General features: G+C 42.5%; 1 protein-coding gene across 2 annotated transcripts in view; it reads right to left on the bottom strand.

Annotated features, from left to right (window-relative positions):
• Positions 1–21,752, bottom strand: part of ERI3 (ERI1 exoribonuclease family member 3) — a 189,114-nt gene that overhangs the window by 68,838 nt on the left and 98,524 nt on the right. The window lies entirely within an intron of this gene.

The following is a 21,752-nucleotide window of genomic DNA, read 5'->3' as shown; positions in this document are numbered from 1 at the left end:
TTTAAGCGGGGGCCCGGTCCACTTCCCCTCAGACCTTGTGGGGGGCCAGACTAGATTTTTTTTGGGAGGGGGGACATGAATGAATTCCTATGCCCCACAAATAACCCAGAGATGCATTTTAAATAAAAGCACACATTCTACTCATGTAAAAACATGCTGATTCCCGGGCAGTTCGTGGGCTGGATTGAGAAGGCGATTGGGCCAGATCTGGCCCCTGGGCCTTAGTTTGCCTACCCATGTTTTAGATAATTGTATAACAAGAGGATGGGTGGCTCAGTATCACAAGGCCAGACCCTACTGAAGCATTGTAAAAATTTACATAGTACCTTTAAGCCCTCTCTTGCTGATATTTGGCTGATTTCTCAGACAAAACACACAATATGATCTGCCCAGTGCTTTTGCTTTGGGCTTTCCATCTCCACATAATTCTGCAAATACAAGTTCTCACTCTCTTGTCTCAAGCTTTCCTTCTCCTATCTCTTGCAACTTAAAACTGTTTTAGTGAAGATATTGTTGACTTGCTGTCTTAGTTTATTCCAGGTCCCACAACACAAAATGTCAAGTTCTCCACATTTTCTGCAAACAGAATGTTGAAAATTGAATTAAGCAAATTTTCATTGACCATTTTCACTAATAAATCAATCAGATTTGATTTGTTGCACCTACATAAACACCATTTACCATCAGTAACATTGCCAATAACTCATTCAGAACTGTGCCACCCACACTGATTAAAGTACTCCAGCCTTAGCAAACGCCAATAGGAAAGTGGAAAAATATAATGCCAAGCAACAGTCATAGAAAAAAACACCAAATGAATAAAGCAGGTGACGAGGTATGCAAAGAATAAATATGACATTCCCCTAAGCTGCACTAAGTATCCCTCTCAGAACCCTCTGGAATCTTTATCAGTCACTTGCATCTTTTCAGATTTTTCTCTGCACCATGAGGGCAACACACATTTTAAAATTAAATCTCAGAGTCTATCTGACATACCTCCTGTGTTACCTCATTCCTTCTGCTCCAGAGACAGATGAAAGCCTTTTTCTTATTAATTTACAACCATGTGAAATTTTACTAATCAAAATATAATCAGGTTAGGTTCTAAAGTCCATTATTCAATTGGGTGGGAGAGAGAATTTGCCTGCTGGTGGAAACCACCTAGAAGAAACCCCAATTATTTGTTTTCCAATAATGAGAACAAGCTTTTGACTCCCAAACCAACAATGACATTGTTAGTCCCAGATCCCAAAGGCACCCACAAAAGTTTCTGACTAAACAATGTAATTGATGTTCTACCAATACAAAGGGATTCTGTCCCGGAGCCTCTAAAGCCAGCCCTTCTCAACGTAATGCCCTCCATATGTTATGGACTGCAACTCCCACCAGCCCCAGCAAGCATGACCAATGGTCAGCGATTATGGGAGCTGCAGTCCAGTATATTTGAAGGGCACCAGGATGGGGAAACTTCCTGCTCTTTCTGATGCTCCTGTATGTTTGATCTCTAGCCATAATGTTTAGGGACTTGCAGCTCTGTCCCAACCTGATTACTTTTGTATTGCAGTCTACAAGAATTATCCAAAGATGCTATGTGGATTTCCGTTTCAACAGCTAAGTTGGGAGACCACTCCATACTATGCACTGTAACCACTTTGAAGAAGGGAGGGGGGGAAAACATAGGAAGAACAATAAACTCTGGAACTCGTCATCCGTCATTATTTTTCCCTGCTTTCTGCCTTGAGCTTAACATATTTAAGGAGACATTTGAATGCGTTAGTTAGGCAATAGTTATTTTTCTATTTGCTTGAATCCCTTAAACAAGTTTAAGGATTGCAGGTTTTTGTTATAAAGATATTATTCTTGGCTCAGCTATTCTAAGTTTAATTATGCCTAAAAATAAACAATGTTTAGTGCTATAATATGAATCTAAGCAGTTGGATGAGGAAACTGATCATGTTCTCAGCTAAATACAGTTAAAGAAAATAAGGCTTAAACTAAATGCTCCTGGCATTTTTCCAAGTACAGTGGAACCTCAGGTTGCGGACGTAATTCGTGACGGAGGCATGTCCACAACCCGCAGTGTTCATAATGTGCAGTGCCGTGTCTGCACACATGTGTGACGCGATTTAGCGCTTCTGTGCATGCGCAAGCAGCAAAACCCTGAAGTAACCCTTTCTGGTACTTCCAGGTTTTCTGCAGTACGCAACCTGAAAATGCGTAAACCGAAGCATCTGTAACCTAAGGTACCACTGTATCTATTAAGGCAAAGTTTCTAATTAATAGATGACAGGGATGGTGTTCTTTTGGAAAGAATGGTCCAGCATAACAACTTGTGAATACAGCTCCATTTAGTCTATTTTCACTCTCACCCAGCTTGTGCAAGAGCACGGGTACAGTTTAGTTTGGGTAACTGACTCTTGGCAGCCACTGTTCCTTCCTTCATTCCTGAACTGAGATTCCAAGAGTCCCTTCTTTGAGGCCCAGGAGATAACACTGATGTTTGCCATCTGCTCTTTCCAACTCACTCCGTCTCATCATGCAGCAATTGCCAACAGCACTTCTACCACATATTATACCACAAGGCAAGGCATTCCCTGTTCTCATCACTGAACTGTCCAGGTGCTATACTTGAATAGCTTGGGAACCATGTGCTGCTCCCAGGCTACATTTCAGCTAACCCTACAATAATTATAGAGAAATATTTGTTCATGAGCAGACGCTTGAATACCCAGGGTTTATCTGGAGCAAGGGGAACACTCTACTACAACAAACCTGATGGAAGAGGATCCTAAACTAGTTCACAGAGGGACAAGGCAGAAAAGAAATTAAGCATGCAATGTGGAAAAGTGCACTAGCAGCTGCACAAAGCCTCAGGGCTTAAAACACCACAATAATTATGATCTGACAGCAGCATAACTTCACCACCACAAGGTATTACAGAAGCTGTGTCATTGTGAGATATTAATGGTGCAAGGCTTAGCCATACTTAAGTGCTGGGCTGCCATGTGAGCCATTGTTCCCAGAGAAGATCATGTCAACCCACAGAATATATCACCACCAGGTTCACTTTATCTCAGCTACCCCAGAAATAGGCAGAACAGGGATCTTAACAGAGTTAGCAGCTATCCTTTTCCTTACCTGGCTAACCACAACTTGGAGAAGATAACAGCCACGGTAGTGTCTGAGGGCTGTTACACTGGAAGGGGGAATCAAGCCCAACTTTGCTCCTGTAATCACTATAGTATTCACTGGGTCAGCTTGTGGGGGAACCCATACCTACTATACTATTAAGTATTTGAAAATTACTCACAGTGGAATCTTCATCTAATACAAAAGGTCTCACACTTGTTTAAAATGCTCCTCTATCTGCTGGTGCCCAAATACTCACAATATCCACCTTTCTGGTATGCAGAAAACTACATTTTTCTTAGAGGGACACAGAGGGACCAATTTCATTTAATATTTGCTTTCAGATATCTTTCAGTATAGTATGTACTGTATTTCATTTTCTTCTATTAGCTTTTTTTAAGCCTTCAGAGAAGCTTTAGATCAAAATAAAAGCGAACAAACCATGCAACATCATTAAAATCAACCTCCTTACATTTGGTATCCTCAAATCTTCTGGTAACACTGATTTCCTTACAAAAGGGGTCCAAGGTTCTATCTGGGAACTTAAGATTTATTAGCCTAGGAATGTTGAGCACACAGAAGAACAAGCCTTAGCGTACAATTCTGCCCCCTGGAAAGCAGTGACAGAGCTTGATGTGTTCTATGGGGCAGACCACCATTCCATTATAAAGATGTCCGCAAATGTGACATGAAAGCTAGCAACATTTACCCCACCATGTGGCAATTCCTTGCAGATGATCACAGTGCTTGGAAGCAATCCATCAGGTTGCATATCCACAGCAGTGACTAGAGGAGGAATGACTGCTGGGATGAGCACAGAGAGAAGAAACGCCATGGTGGAAGCCTTCATCTGCCCCAGCTGCAGTAAAACATGTCTCTCCCTTATTGGTCTCTACAGCCACAGTAGGTCCTGTAATTCTCCAGTGGTTTGACTTAACCCCCAATGGCCCACTCTTGCAAGGCAGACAGATGACAGCAAAATAAACTCCACTGTACACATTTCACTGAAAACTCCAACTCCACATGCAGTGCAGAGTGGAGAACTCTACACATCCAGATGGAATGTGTAGAGTTCTGTACATCCCATATGAAAAACAGAGGAAAAACTGCAACGAAAATGATCAAGTACTTGAGCACATTCTCTATTAGTAAAGTCTTTGGAGATTTTTAGTTCAGAAGAAGGACAACTAAAGGGAGCCATGATAGGAGAAGACAAAACGAAGTACTATTTCACCTAAAACAAAACTAACTTAGGCAATTTACTGCCATGGTATGTAGCAATGGCCACTACCTTACATGCCTTTTTAAAAGGACTAGACCAGGGATGGCCAACTCCCAAGAGACTGCGATCTACTCACAGAGTTAAATATTGGCAGTGATCTACCCCCCTTTTTCGGGGTTCAGGTCAAAGTTGTTGGGTTTTTTTCAGGGAGGAGGAGCCTTTTTTTAGGGTGCAGGTCAAAGGTTTTGAGTGGGTTTTTTTAGGGAGGAGGAAAGCGCCGTTTTGATGGGCTGCAGGGTGAAAATGTTGAGCTTTTCTTTTAGGGGAGCCATAGTTGTTGAGCTTCTTTGGGGGGAGCCAGTGATCTACCAGTGATCTACTACAGGTGTCAGTGATCTACCGGTAGATTACGATCTACCTGTTGGACGTGCCTGGACTAGACAAATTCAGTGGGAGAATGGGTCTATCAAAAGCTATTCGTCATGGTAGCTAAGTGAAATCTCAATGTTTAGAGGCAGGATACCTTGGAAGGCATACAGTGTGGGAAGCCTCATGACTTCTAGAGGACTTCCCAGAGACCTCCGGAAGGTCACTATTAATATCATCTAGACTACTGACCAGTTAACACACACACACACACACACACCCAAATACAATAAAATAAAAATAAAAATGTCTCAGTACAATTATTAAATATGGCTAAAGTGACCCTTGCCCATTTATCATCCTCCAAGTGGCTCCCCTGAAGGCGAACCTCCATTTGGTGTAATCCCTTTGATGACTAGCCGCCAGTGGTGACCCCTTACAAATAAGCCCAGCAGTGAGTCAGAAACACAGAAGTCAGCCCTTACTGGGTGGGGCAGATCCTCACTAAGATGCTGGCTTTGATAGGCTCTTGGTCTGATCTAGCAGATCATTTCTAATTATCTTATTCCCATTTTAAGGGCATGCAAAGCTGACTGCTTTAGCACTCATGTATTCTACTCACAGAAGTTTTTGGAAAAGCATCCTTTATGAGGCAGTCACTGCAAGGGAAGCAAGCAGTGAACACCCCAAGGAAAGCATTGACAGTCCCAATAGCCACATAGATACAATGCTAGGAGACTCCTGCTGTACCACCTACAGCTCTCCTGACTAGCAAACTCTCTCTTTCAAAGCCAGTGTATTTAAGGCCCCTCCCCAACAATCAGTGCCACTGCTGAGATGTCCCTGGAGTTCCATCACAGGGTTTTGGGTAGTTAATTTATTGCCACGTATGTAGCCATTTATGCTGCTTTGTTACTCCAGCCTTAGCAAAACACAGGGGCTCCACAGGTAATTAATAGACAACACTGCTAATCCTATTGGGAGATGATTAGCAATTAAAACTCCTAATTAAGTCTATGCATAATTCACTGAAATTACATCCTTGTGTACACAATAGAGAGGTTTCCTTCGCCTTTGACAAATACGCACTGATATCTTTATTACTCATTCAAATCACTGTGGCTCAGGATCTGGTCTATTACCCACAAGGGAGACTGAACTTCTGGTTTTCTTCCTCTTCTGTTGAGCTGTACTTCATCCCTCCATCCCCTGCCATACAGCAAGAAACTTCTCTCTCTTTTTTTATTTAGATGGGGGGAGCTGTTCCACCATAATACCAGGAGGGAAAAGCAGCTCAGCTCTTTTTAAATAGGCACAGTGGTGCCCCCTCCTGGCTTTAACTTATATTTGGAAGGTGCCAGAAGTCGTGCAAGCAAGTTAGTGGAAGATACCGTACATTGGAAAAGGTAATCTACAACAAAGGTCCAGAAAGCTTAGCCAAGAAGGCGAAATGGTAGAACTCTCTCAACCTCATCCAAGAAGCAGCCAGCAAAATTAGGCTCCACTTGCTAAGTACTGTGCAAAAGTTATCAAGAATTTGAGACTCAGAAGCACACTTCACACATTACACTTTGCTTATATAGCTCTGCAAACTTCTGCACATGAAATATCACAAACAAAATGTATACACTATAAAGAATACAAGTGTCTATTTCACTGCATGTTTCCTTCATGCATGTTCTTCACAAATGATCATATAGATGTGTTATAATAATACTTCTTCCTACACAGAAGCAACATCTATAAAGGCAAATTGCCTCACTTTCTGTGTGGCATGGGTGCATCCATAGACTTTGCTGGACTAATTGCATCATATGAAGAAAGAAGTGGTATCAATATGATGCAATATGTTACTCATGGCAAATTGTGCTAATCTGAAATTGAAGCCTTATCTCTACATTGCATAGAATAATGCAGTAATGAAGAGGTAAAATGGACTATCCGACTTTAAGCTGTAGATAGGGGAGCATTCAAAAATGTGATTTGTGTAAAAGCACCACCTCCCTGCAAGCGGAAAAGTAGCAAATCAGGAAAGGTAGTTTTCCCTTTAGTTAAATGAAGAGGTGCTTTTGGGAGCATTCAAAAATTGAATCTCCTAATTGTGGCATGACATACTGCAAGTACCCTCTGCCACCTAAGGATTCTAACACCTTGTTCGGTTGTGTCCTACATACGTGTCTGCATATTCAAACTTTTGTGGCCTGAGAAACGAGTGCATTAATGACCCTGAACCTTAATGAACGAAAAATTGTCACCTAAATAAAATCCAGGCTGACACCAGAGGGTGTCAAAGCCTGTTGATAGCAGCTCACTGAGGCTCCAGGTCAAGATTTCCCCCAGGTCCCATAACATGAATTGCTGGGCGTTGGGCCTGGATCCTCATATAGATAAAGCATGTACAATACAGCCCCACTTCACATTCTCTAGGTCTATCAGCTTATATGGAAGAGCCAGTCTTCTAAGGCTTACATCTGAGGCCCAAAGTCAGGATCAGGACCACAACTGGGCTTTTCTTTGCATCACATTCTGCTTTGCTCATCAAGGTCGTTGAGAACGGCAGGAATACCTGAGCAAACTTGTTAAAGAGGCAGCGTGGAAGGTGGCCTGAGCACTGAAGGTCAAGTGTGCCCTTATGCATATTCACAGCTGCCTGCAGGATCGATTGGGTTTTAATTGTTTTTCCTGGGGTTTTGGAAGGAAGTGCCAGGGGCATTGATCAGCCCTTGACGAAGCCACTCACACTTGGGGCCTCACATAGGCTGTCACTTTGGTACAGGCAGACGGAAACGAAGGAGCTAAGAATGAGAGACAGAAAGCAAAACATGCCACTTGAGAAGGGGATGCTGCCACAGTATGCTCTGAGTAGAAAACAGGGAGGGGAGGCAGGAGCTGCGCGCGGAGATGTGTGACCAGTGAATTGTATTTGAAAATAAAGTTTTTAATTAAAATGGGCAATTCTGAGCCGCCTGCTGGCAGCGGCCAAGCAATCAGGAGACAGGAGCATGGCTGTTTAATATTTAAACACAACGTTTAATCTTTAAACAGGAAAATTCTTCTTCTGACTGTTAAAGCCTCTATTAAAGCAGGATGGAAAGGGCTTCACAGCGGCTGCCACTGGGGCTTCCCAGACCATCTAAGGGGCAAGACAGATGAAAGGGGGAGATGTAAAAAGAAAGCGCTCTCTCCGGGTACACATCCCGTAACAGGAAGTCCCATGTACTGTGAGTGGAGGAGAGACAGAGTCAAATAACCCCACTAACTATTCATCATCGAGGCTTCAGAAAAGGACAGGGGCAGGGAAGCACAGAAAGGAACAAGCACACCCCAGTACCTGTAGTTTGCTTAGTTTTACCCACAGCCATTAATAACAAAATTTCAGCTTTAGAGAAATACTGTAGCTCTCACGATTTTACTGCAAATTTCAAAATATACTAGATTTCTATATGTTTCCTGGAGCCCTATTTAAATTAATGCTACCAGCCCACAGTGGTATCAGGAAAGTCTTAAAAACATAAAAGGGAAAATAGTCTGGTCTGCCCCCCATTCTCAACTTGCACATGGGAGTGGAGAAGTGCAAGCACAACACAGGTCTCTCTTGATTCTATTTTTATTGTCATGTAAACACCTCCATTAATATTAGATTTTAACAGGACCTCTTCATTTTATGAACTCATTTATCCATTGTAGAATCCTACTAGGATGTAGCAGAGCCTCCAGGTTAGCTAAGGGGATATTTTCCTGGGTGGGTATAGTGCTCTCTCCAAAGGATACTTGTGACTATTGTACATTTGCATGCCACAGTTCTTTCATTCCTTCTTCCAAAGTGTGAGATTGTGCCCCCTGTCCAGAGATAGAGATGTTATTTAATATGTTCATGCACATGCCATCAGGAAAGTTCCTCTGCACAAATATTAGGCATTGTCCAATATTTTCTCAACAGCTCTGGGAGGCAGCATAACCCCACCAAATGCAAACCAAGCCTTGCTATTAGTGAAAGCCCCATCATAGGGGCAGACAGAATAAAACTGAGGCACAGGAAGGATTCAGCACTCAACAAAATGAGTATCTGGGTTGGCACTCAGCCCTTCTTCATAAGACAGCCCAGCTGCAAAGGCATTTCAAACTGAATCTTACGTCCAGTGTGCCTTTTGACTTGCCTAAGGAACAGGCATTTCATTTTCAACATTAAACCTTTATACGCACCCAAAACTGTGAGTGCAAGTTATCTGCATTCTCCCCAAATGTTGTATGATGTTGACAAGACTATTTACAAACGACATCCTTGCACATTTCAAGTATGCTTGCAATTTTCTTTACAAGTGACCCATTAAGGATATAGTCTACTGTTCAAGCTATTTGCAATATTTGAACAATATGGACCCAATCCAGCAGTGCTGTTATCTGGGAGTGAGAGCTCAGATCTAACTTTCTGTGGTAAACTGGTAAAAAAATGGGTGCAAGGCAGATTAGGTGTCTCGACTCATGGAAATCATAACCTTTTCACCACTCTTCCAAAAACAGCTTAACATGTGGTGTGGTAATTCTAATCCATGTGACAGCAAGGGAAAAAACCAGGAGCAAGACTGATTTATCCAAAATAAAAGAGCTCAAGATGCAAAAAAAACATCAAATTCTCATCACCATTTAGTTGTCTAGCCCTCCCCACAACTTTGCATCCTAGTACTATAGCTCCCTATCATCTCCATCAGGGGGTCGATCCACATTTTCTCTCCTTTTGCCTTCTAGAATGCAGTGCATTGTTGAATTTATTCAGCGCTCAGTTCAATGAAAGGTACCCCAAAGCAGCATGTCCTCTTTCCTATTGCAAAGTAGGGCAATCACTCTCCCAACAATCATCGCACACAATACTTAGAGCACAGCATGACACAATCAAAGAGTTGGCTAATTAAAAGTGCATGTAAAGCAAACAGCTGCAGGAAATTAATAGCCCATATATGAAACAGAGAAAGACAACTTCCACTTTCTTAGGAAATTGCTGGCCAATATGTTTTGGAAGAAAATTCCTTCAAATCAGTCATAAACAAAATGTATCTATGCAGTCTTCTTCTAAAGAAGCTTAGAACTTCCAGTTGAGAAGAGGCCACATGGTAAGCAACAGGACCCACAAAGAGAAGCAAACTAGTTCCAAGGACACTTCAGGTGCAGTAGCAGACTGCATAGTGGGGCAATGGCACTCACCTGACCACCCAACAACTGGGTTGCTGCTGCGTACTAGGAAGGAGGAGAGGAGAGGCAAGGTAGTTAGAAGGTCAGCGTGGTGCAAACACGAGCAGGAGTGCTGTGTTGGCTCCTTGGTGCATTTGTATCACACCAACCTCCAATGTATCCTCCCAATAAGCTGCAGCAACTCAGCTGTTGGGAGGTTAGGTAAGCACCATGACCTATCATGCCATCTGCTACTGTTTAGGTGGTAAATTTTTCTTGGGAACTGCAGACACATATAAGGGACTTTGAACATAGTCCCCAAGACCTTGCTCTGAACTGGAAACTGTATGCAAGTGTGATAATTGAGAAGAACAGCTGAAAATAGTACAATGGGGGGGGGGAAACATGGAAGTAGTTCACTTTGCTGTGGACTTAAATCTGAAAATGTATGGCTAGCACTATGTTAGAGATACATTAGGTCACACTTCAATGGATGAGGATGGGCCAGGCTGGCCATCAGGCACTTGTTCAAACCTACAACCATATGACTTAGTTTTATTAAGTTTTATGGGAGCTTCATTACAAAGACAAAGGATATGACATGAGCATTTAGATCAAGCAAATGATTGTGGAAAGGTCTGTAGATTTTCCTTATAATGAATCATCTTTGCTTAATGCCTCAAAAGCAACCATTTAAGTACTGTAGTATCATCAACACAATGGCACAGGTCTTTTATTTGACACGTGTGTGTATATTTATTTATTTATTTATTTATTTATTTATAAGATTTCCTACCTGCCTTTCAACATAAGGTCTTAGGAAAGTTTACAACAACATAATACAGTAAACATTTATAAAAACAGATCAAACTATTACAAATATAAAACAAGTATAACATTCTGAATGGAAGAGAACAGCACACATAAGAAATCAAGCAGCTACCGTAGAACACTTCATAGATATGTGTACATTTTCACTAAAACTGTTATTACTTCATTTAATGCCCCTTATTCTAAATTTCTCACATCTTTCAAAGAGACTGATCCCAAGTTAGGACACTTAAGGTTCTGCTCTTGTGAGAAACATTTCCTACTGCACAAACTGAAAAATCTGGTTGCAAACAAAGAAGTGTCTTAAAAAGAATCAGCAACTCAGAGGTTTGGTGTATGGGGCTCATCAATCCATGCTCCAATAAATAATGTACTAAAAAGGCACTAAGTATGTCCAAGTAACAATTCCAATCATCAAGATTCCTATGTTCAGGTAATTCTGGGGCTGTATAATAGAAGCCTTGCAACAAAGCCAGCCAAAAAGAAAATTCTACAATGACCTCTCTGCTCACTCTCTGGGATGCTAGCAAACTTTGTACATAAACAGGATTTCTCACATCTCAGTCAGAAAGGCATGTACAGCTCTACATACACCAAGTATGTTCCTTTTTAAACACTTTAAACAGAGGTGCTGCTACATTCACAACTATTCGAGTATTTTTAAATCACTTACAAAAGCAGGATTAAACTATCAGAAATTCCATTTAATAGGACAAATAAAGAAATAACAATAAACATCAGACCCAGGAAGGCAGGTTTGATTTTTAAAAAAGGATCAGAAAAAAGGAAGAGAGGGATAAAAAAAAAGGATAATGTGTGTTTACTCAAGCAAAGAAAAAAATATTTAAGTGATGTAGGAGAGAAGATTGCAGTAACTAGTGAAGAATAACATCGTCTGCTTTGCTGTCAAATCACACAAAAATTTCAGTAATAGATTCTCATTCTGACACTCAATTCAATTCGAAGGTGATCCTGCTTTATCCCAACACATCAAATATTAAACACTCGTATTAGCCAGGGTGCTGTCGCCTTCCTCGGCTTAGAGACACGGCATAGGAGGGGGAGGGAAAAAAGGGGGGGACCCTTCTTCCCTTCACTCACTATAATATTCTCAATGTTATCTAAACATGCCTTCATACACTAGGCTCCTTATCAATTCTATTTGGCGAAGGGAGGGGTACTTAAAATGGTATTAGTTGTGGGGAGCTGTATTATTCTGATTTCCAAAAGCTTTTCAATTTTGTGTGGAAAAAGCTTAAGAGGAAGCTGGGAAGGGAGGGGAAAAGGGGGGTGGGGAAGAGAGCTGGAGCAGGAGAGCGAGAGAAAGTCTAAGAAAGGGAAAAAGCAGCCAGCAGCTCTCGTTTGACGGATGCCTTTCAACAAGGGCAGTCTAGCTTGTCAAAGCCCAGGCTGGAGATGAATTGGCATATCTATTCAGCCTGCCTCTGGATGTCATGCAATACAGTTTCATATTCCAAGATAAGGCATGATAAGCAATTGCTGCCCTGACACCAGCTCCATCCACCCCTTGCCTTCCTGAGCACATGAGTGTGCACCACATCCCTCCGCTCAGCTGCTAATAAGCGGCACTCTGCTATTTTCAAATGCCTAGGTAAAAAAGTACCTGGAAACATCCCAGAAGCTCCCCAAACACACAGAGAAACCCACAGCAAAACACTATTAAAACAGTTAATGTTTAATTACTTTCCTTCCAATGTGCACTTCATGCTAAGCAGGTGTGGGGCACGCATGCAAAGCACTCAGCGTGGTACAGACACAGAACAGCAGGAATACCTTTGGGGGGAAATGCCTGCTGATTCAAGGGACAGGATTTGAGCAGAATTAGACCTGCCAGATTCAGAGCATGACCCAGCAGAAGTGGAAGGTTCTGGGGAACAGACAGAGGAGGAGGAGATGGGCAGAAACAAGAACACGGGCCAGCTAGAATCCCTAAAGCAGCTACTGTAAAGAGACAAAACAATGGCTGGGTCTTCCTCAGGTGGACAGATACCAGCTGTCAACAGATATCAGAGCCTTTTCTTCTATGCCAAAACCAGACAAGATGGTGGGAGTTCCATGACTGTACCCTCCCATACTTTGTTTTGTAAACCTAAAAAGCATCCATGGTGAGGGGATTGGGGCCACAGCCCTTGAAGGAATGTTAAACTTCCCTCACACCATTCTAAATCCCCCTGAAGCTGCCATTTGCACAAGTGGGAACACATAGGTGCCCATACCTATTCCCCCACAGGGCACACATATCATTTGGCATAATTTATATATGGAAAGCAGCATGGGGGAGAAGGGGTTAATCCGCCCTCCCACCTGTACTGTGGTAATTAATTGAATTAATTCTGTTGCCAGAAAAACTCTGATGAAAGAGAGAGGCTGTGTCTCCCATCAGGGGATGGCTGTTTCCACCTGCCATGCCCTGCCATGCTGAAATTACCCATTCTTAACGGTAAACATTATGTTCTCTTAATTTTCTTTTGATGTGTTTTAAATTACTTGATAATTGATTTGTTAGTGTTAGGATGTAGTGCTATGTTTTTAAATATGTATTATGGTTATTGTACTACTGTATTTAGACTGTCTATTTTCGGTGAACCACTTTCAGCAGAAACGTTATCTGCGAAAACATGGTATATAAATAAACTGACGGTGATTATTGGGGGAGGGGGGTGGAATCACTTGGTTGCTCTGATGTGGGGAGGGGGGAGGCCTCAACATGAGCAGGTGAATTCCCAAAGATTCATGAATGGAACCATACTAAAGAGCATGGGGCTGCACAATGGCAATCCACCATTTAGAATTTAGAGATTTTTTTGAAATATTAAGCAGTATATTAATGCTTTAAAATAAATTAATAAATATAAACATGCCTCTCTCCTTCTAGGCTCAAAGACCCAAGAGAAAGAGAAAGCTAGCTTCCACAGCACAAGTCTATGTAACCTAGGGCTGTGGTCTGCAGTTGTATGTGGGACTGTCATTGTTCCTCTTCCAATCATATAACCTGCAGTTTTACAGCTGGAAGGCAGAGATCTCAGAGTGTTACCTCCACAGCATAACCCTGCTTAAGAAAGAGGGACACTGGGGTGAGGTGGGACAAAAGGTACAGAAAGAGATGGAGAACCACCCCATGCATCCTGAATTTACATATCTTGCTGCATTGCTGGATCCAGCATCCTCTGTCACTGGGCATACCTGTCCCAGAGTATTGGGGTCAGAAAAAGTGTCTCTAAAACATATTGATCCAACCTGTTAGACTAATACAGTCAGGGGTGTACAAAGTGGGGGACGGAGGGGGCAGGCCGCCCCGGGTGCCACTCTGGGGAGGGGTGGCAAGATGGCCTCTGCATCCCCCCCAGCTGTAGAACGGCCGAGGGCACGCACAGTCAGTATGGGTGCTGCTCATGCGCTATCCATATGGGCTGCTGTGCATGCACACTCTGTATGGGATGCCGCACATGTGCACTCCATACAGACATCGTGCATATGCCACCGGGTAGTTCACCCGTCCCTTGGCATCCCGCCCCGGGTGCCAGAGAGGGTTCTTCTGCCACTGAATACAGCCACACCAGAAAGAAATGGAATCATCGGCAGCATCTATTTGATATGAAAGGCTGGGAAAAGGTACTACCGGTATATAGAAAATGACAACTCACCACAGGTTGACTTGGTCACCCCTCAATATCCCCCTGTAGCATTCCTAGTATCAAGTACTTAAAAATTACGAGTCATTCCTTCAACCCACTAACCATGCATAAAGAGGCTAATGGATTAATTAAGATTCTAAAATGCTTAAAAAGTCTTTATCTCTCTCCTGAGTTCTGGAGGCATGTTTAAAAACTTTTCTTCATATGGGGAGGTAGGGGATTGACTCCAGGGCTAAGACTTACCCTTTTTTGGAAAAGAACAACAACAATATGTTGTTTGGGATTTAACCAAATTAATGTTCAGCATTGTCTTTTATCTGTTTTAAAAATAAAAATAAAAAGTGCCTACCTGGAAAATGCCAATTTTAATGTATATGTCATTAATTCAATTACCATATGTGCTATTAAAGTAAACAATTGCAGTATCTCAGAACAACATATACTTTTAACAGCCTACAATTAAAGTGCTACATTAAAATATTAAGAACCCTGTCAGCCTGAGGGTGTAAATAGGCTCCACGGAATATTCTAAAAGTGCTTTAGCCTAAGTTACAAATTCTATTCAGAAGATGGGCTGCTTAAAAAGGGACACCCTGTCAAGTAATTTAGGCACTACCATGACGATACATCGGATCAAAACACACTCCAGAGAGAATTCTCTCTAGGTCTATGGGTTCTCAACAGTTCATTGGATTTGAATCATTCCTTATTAAGAGTTAGCCGACAATCTGGACTAATGCACTGAGTCTAAGAACTGGTTCAGGGCACTACAAAATATGTGAGTCTGGTTAGCGATCTAGAACACTGGTTACCTTGCAATTTAATTGCTATTTGCAGAATCTAGCTTTCTACAACAAAATATTGTGCTTTTGTCAGAACACCTGCTTTCTTCGTCGTCATCATAATCATTGTAAACACAAATTTAAAATCATTTATAACTGCAGAGAAACATGTTAAAACACATTACCACTTTTTGTTAAGAGTTCTTAAAGCACAACAGAATCTGGGCACACTAGCCTGTCCCTCCCTATTAATCCATGTGGCTACATGCATTTTCTTTTCTTTTCTTTTATACCATCCCCTCCCCTGCACAAGATCTCTAGTTGCAAAAAATATATATCAAATTATGGGGGGGAAATTGTAATCTGAAAAAGAAAAATTGGTATCAGCTTTCTCAGCCTGGGTGGGATACCTTCTGGCCAATGTGCTTCTGTGGGTATATGTTTGGAGACGTACATGTCAAATTCTCTCTTCACATCATCATCTTCTTTAACCCAGCACTGAATAGATGGCAAGTGTGCAAAAAACTGGAACTTTAGGGAGAAAGGTTCAGTATAGCCCAAATCCTTATGTGCTAGGTTACTACATGCAGGGAGGTTTTTACATGGGAAAGCATTAAAAATTGTTCCCCTATCTGCAGCCTGGTACAATTCCAGACTCTACTACCTCATTCTGTGTAAAGTGTAGAATTGTTTTAAACTGAGCATATACTCAGGACTGAATGCCACTGAAATACCACCAGTGGTGCAGGGCCAACAATTCACCACCAAAGTTTTCACTATGATTTAGCAAGGCATATGAATATCAGTAGACGTATCGCCTAAAACAGCATCTCATTCTGGCTGCAATTCACCTTGTTTCAAAAGAAGAATCCAATGCTTGTCTTGCTAAAATTGCAATATTATGTGCTAGCCTTTGATTTTGGTACTTCAGCATCCATGCCTCAGCCACTGTTGTGCACCCAAGGGATGGTCAGAAGGCACATAAGGCCACCAACATGGTGAAGCTAAGCAAACCTTGTCTACATAGCTGACTATTTGGAAACCACATTCGTTTTCTTGAGTTCCTTGATGAAAACTAGGCAGGCTATAGTTGTGAGGAAAAAATAAAATACCCTGGCATGATATAGCCCTAAGTACAGCAAGTTGTACCTCATTTACATATGCACACATATTTAATATTCAATATGTTTGTGTTATAAAGTTTTATAGTTAGTAGAAAAATCCAGGAACCTGGAATCTGTAGTATGTCCAGGGTTATAAACTAAATGTGATTCCTAACATTGAGCACGAATTATAATTAACAGAGAGGTGAGGGGGCACAATGGTGCATGCGCAAGCACGCACACACACACACACATCTCATAATATAGACTAAGAAAGATTATTTGATACTAGTGGGTGCTGCTTGATATAAAAAACGCTTGAAAGAAACAAAGGACAGAGACCTGATAAACCAGGGGTGTCAAACTCAAATTCATCGGGGGCCGCATCAGTAGTTTGGTCACCCTCAAAGGGCCGGTTGTATCTGTAGGACTATGTGTCCACTCTTTATTATCATAAATTATTGTCACTGCATTCAATTATTACTGTTTTTTGTAATAATGTAATAACTAGCTCTGAAGCAGAAACATAGTCAGAATAATGGCAAGTAGATATTCAAATGTACAATTATTGTACAATTTATTGAAAAATGATTTTTGGTAACTGCACTGGGTGGTGGAGGCTCGCTAGGGTTTCATGCAGGACCTTTGCAGAGCTACTAGTACCTGGAGATGCTGGGGTCCTTCTGCATGCAGGACAGATGTTCTGCCAGTGAGCCACCACCCTTCACCAAAGGGACTGGCTGAGGTTGACTCACTGGAACTGCTCTCCTGGTTCCAGGGCTTAAGGGCCAGAAGTACTGGTATAAAGCAGCATCCTATGTTTCTGAGGAGAGGGAGAGGGAGGGGAGGGGAGGGGAGGGAGGGGGGAAGGAAGGAAAGAGGGGAGAGAAAGAAGAGTAGGAAATAAGGAAGGGAATAAAGAAGGAAAGAAAAAGAAAGAGGGAGAGAAGACGGAAAGGGAGAAAGAAGGAAGGAAGTAGAGGGAAAGAAAGAATAAGAATGAGGGAGAGGAAGAAAGATGGGAAGGACGGAAGGAAGGAAGGAAGGAAGGAAGGAAGGAAGGAAGGAAGGAAGGAAGGAAGGAAGGAAGGAAGGAAGGAAGGAAGAAAAGAGGGAGCAGGAGGGAGAGAGGAAGGAAAGAGGTGAGAGAAAGAAGAGTAGGAAAGAAGGAATAAAGAAGGAAAGAAAAAGAAAGAGGGAGAGAAGACAGAGATAAAGAAGGAAGGAAGGAGAGGGAAAGAAAGAATAAGAACGAGAGAGAGGAAGAAAGAAAGGGAAGGGGGGGGTCGCTGCCTTGATTCAGCGCCAGAAAAGAGCGTGAAGGGACCCAGGGGCAAAAAGCATTTCCCGTGCAGCGTGAGGCAGCGGGTGTCCGTTTTAGGAGAAGTGCGTAAAGCCTCAGAGTTGCACATTCGTGAGGCTGAGCCGCTGCTGAGCTCACGTTCATGAGGTTGAGCCGCGGCAGGAGGAGGAGGAGGTGAGGCAAGAGGAGACGGAGGTGGCGGCTTGCCTTTCAACCCCCCCCCGCCCCCAGCTGTTTGTCGGCGCTTTGTTGGCACGGCGCTTCAGCAGCAAGGTCCCGCCGCTGGGTCCCACTGGCTGGGGCGCTCGGCGGGCCACATGACGAGGTCTGGCGGGCCGAATTTGGCCCCCGGGCCTTGTGTTTGACACCCGTGTGATAAACCAATCCCATGCTGTCAACAGTCACTAAACAAGAATACTTCCATGCCATTTGCTTTCATTCCACTGTTTCTGCAGTCATAGTCTGTAAAATAGAATAAACTCAAGTCCATGAAAGCTTACACCACAATCCATTAGTCCTAAAGGTGTCACAAGCCTCTTAAGCCTCTTTTGCATGTAATTAGTCAAACTATGGCTTAAATGTCGCCACACTACTTTGGGTTAACACTATGTCCAAGACTGGGTTCATGGTATGCCTTGCTCCAAACAATGAGCTTTTAACCAAGGTTTGTTCCTGGCTTACGGTATGCAGTTCATTTGGAATGAGACAAACCACAACCTGGGCTTCAGGCACAATGCTAAGCCAAACCATCGCTTAGCTCTTAGGAGCAGGAGAGGAGTGAGGCAGGTACAATTTTCTCACTGTGGAGCAACAGCACTGTAATTCCCTTACGTTTTCCAGGCCTGCCTCTGGTTTTGTTTCTTGAGAAGGAAACTGGTCAGCCGGAGAATAATCTCTTTCATTACATGCATGAAGTCAAGTCTGGTCCCCAAAATCTGTTACTCTTTAAAGGTGCCACAAGATTCTTTGTCCCCCTTCACAATTTAAACATGATACTTCCCTTCCCTCAGCATGCACACACCTTTTCACTTAATCTGTGTTAAGACAGGGGTCACCATTTAAAACACTGAGCTCTCAAGCCAAGTTCTATTTTATATCACACATGCAGAGGCGAATACGTACACACACACTTTCTAATTTCCATGCAAGAGGGAAGCAGGTGCCCACATTCCCGTAAGCACTCCCATCTCTCATCCCCCCCTGCCTCCGCCACCCTCCTTGGATCCTGCCCCATTAGTTTAGTGCCCAGCCATCTGCGACGTCTCCTGTAATGCTCTCCCCCCTGTGTATCAGGGAGCTTTTCCATTAGCGCCTTTAATATTCTGACACCTTAGCACAGGCTGCTATTACATTCAAACACGGATCGCCCTGTGAAATTACATTGCCAGGCTTGCTAAAATGGAATTGGGTATAATCAGGCTGCTCCATGCGCTGTCAGTCCCATCACAAATACAACGCAAAGCAGGCTTATGGATGGGCTTAGCAGCTGCTACAAGTGTATTTTTTTAATAGATGAAGTATCCCTTATTTAAAAGCATTTCCTTAAGAAGAAGGGGGAACGCACACATACACACGGTGGAAAGACAAATCAAAAGCTGCGTCACTGTGTTACCAATACCTCAGGTCTCTTAAAAAACTGTTATTTACTACGGGGCTATCTGTTTATCTATAACTATATCACATACACAGCGAGGAGGAGGGAGAGATAAAGGTAGTTAAACAGACAGCCAGTGAGATATGTGCCACCAGGAATTAATAGCTAAATAAAAAGCCCCATTATTTACTCCAAGGAGGAGGGAGTCTGGGGGATCTCACAGGTGTCTTGCTCAGATGCTAAAATACAATGTGGTGTTTCTTTACAAGAATCTGGTTCGTAAAGACCAGTGCATAATGCCTGCTAATAGTACTACTGCACCTTTGCATGTGTCATCAGGGCACACATAAGTATATTTACCAAAAGCATCCCAGAATTGTTTATTCATGAAAAAGCATTCCATGTGGTTCAGGCAGAAGCTTGGAGAAGGATAGCACTGTATCTTTGGGGTTATGGGAAGAATAAAGGATATTCAGATTGTGGGTGGCTAGGCAGAGTATCAGCCTTAAGTACTGGATACAAGAGCACAAGGTAGAGAATAACTTCCTGCAAATTCAACAGGTAAACTTCCACCATCATAAAAACAATTAACCAGGAAATCACTAGTGCCTCAAGCAATTTGGTGATCATTTGTCCATGACTGCTAGTTAAATTTTAGAATTCATAGAATAACAGTTGTCTCGTTGTCAAGGACAATAAAATTAAACTAAAGTATGGAAGACCAATGAGACTCAGCACAAATACATCATAGCGAATCCAGACAAGAGCCCATCACCTAAGGCAGGGACACAGCCAATTGATGGCCATAGACATGATGTTGTCAGGCTCCTCCAACCCATTACTATACCGGTTCTAGACCGCTCTACTAGGCCTGGAGTGCGAAAGAGGGAAATCCAAAGGAGAAAGTGGTTTGATTGCTTCTTCCATCATATGTGATCACTACTCCAAGAGCCCTATTAATAGCAAGGCTCACAGGAAAGGGAAGAATAGGGGCACCTCTGCCTGTATGGAAGCTAGAATAGGAATCAAAGTTCCTTTGCTGTTGGATCATCTCTCCACTGTACACTAAATCTAGCAATTCTGTTATAGAAGTGGGAAAGGCTGGTTCTCCAAACAACTTTGCTGTGGAGAGTTCAGGCCCACAGAAGTTGGCCACCTCAGTTTCAGATTCTAAGGTTGAAGGTATTCCTGGGACCATCTTTTCTAACTGGTATGCCTAAGATACCACAGTTACAGAACACTAAGTCCCACTGTAGACACTGCTCTATCCACACAAGTAAAGGGATGTTCCCAAGGTATTACTTGAAGGTGCATGGGGCCACCACCTTGATGAAGCTAAGTAAGTCTGTGTCTTGCACCTGGACAGGGGATTATCTGGGAACCACATGTATCCTTTTTTTGGGTTCCATGATGGAAGAAAGGAGGGATATAAATTTAAGAAAATAAGTAAATGCATCAACAATCAGGTCAAGATAATATTTCTTTCTGATCCACTATAGGGATGGGAAATTTATGCCTCCCCCATAGGCTACTATACTACAACTCTTATCATTCCTGAATTGGCTTTGCTAGATAGAGACGACAGGAGTTTGAATCAAACTACATCTGGAGGGCCGTAAGTTCCCCATCCCTGGTCTACAAGCATGTGATTTACATATTGGGAAGTCAGAAATATAAGACTGCCATTTATACATTATATAGCATATGCTTTGGTAGAAAAAGATAACATCTGAGGCTACCTAAGTTTGAACACACCAAGGGACATCAGCTGCATTACTCCCATTGCACACTGTTACCTTCAGGTCATTTTTCACTCTGATCAACCTTAAATGCAGGCTGCTTTTTGCATTTTCTCACTCAACCCACAAATATTCATTAGATTATTAATTAGATTTAGTTCCCATACTAAAGAGTCAGGAACTGAAATCCCAAATTTAAAACGAACAAATAATTTCTCAAATGGCTCTTCAGGTAACCCTGAAAAATGGCAAGGCAGTGCAGCAGGATTGAGCATCAAACAAAAAATGGTAGAAATGATCACAAAGACTGTGATTATTAGTAACAGAGACAAAACATGCTGAGAGGCAGCACAATTGCTGTGCCAGGAAGTCATGCCCCACCAATCTATTACAGTGCATTGAGGATGGCAACAAATAGGTGATCCAGATAATAATGTGGCGCTTTCAAAAAGCTTTTGTCACATTTTTCCACTCAAGAAAAGGATGTTAAGTAATCATGGATTAGAAACAAATTACTTTTCATGTATCAGCCACAGGTTAACAACTAGGAAGGGAAGAAACATGTGGTGAGTTTTATTTATGATTTATTGATTGCTTTTGTATTTCACCTTTTTCTCCAAGGTGCTCAAGGTGGCACACATGGTTCTCCTCCTCCTCATGTAAACCCCACAACAACCCCATGAGGTAGGTTAGGCTGATAAGCAAAGAATGGCCTAAAATCACCCAGTGAGCATCATGGCTGAGTGGGGATTCGAACCCTGATCTCCCAGATCCTAGTTCAACACTCTAACCACTACACAACAATGGCTCAGTGGGGCAGTGGTGGCCAATGTGGCACCCTCCAGGTGTTTTTGTACTATC

Source organism: Zootoca vivipara, chromosome 7 (assembly GCF_965207765.1).
Source record: "Zootoca vivipara chromosome 7, rZooViv2.hap1.1, whole genome shotgun sequence".
Lineage (NCBI taxonomy): Eukaryota > Metazoa > Chordata > Lepidosauria > Squamata > Lacertidae > Zootoca > Zootoca vivipara.
Note: the sequence above shows the minus strand (reverse complement) of the source record. Positions and strands in the feature narration are given on the sequence as shown.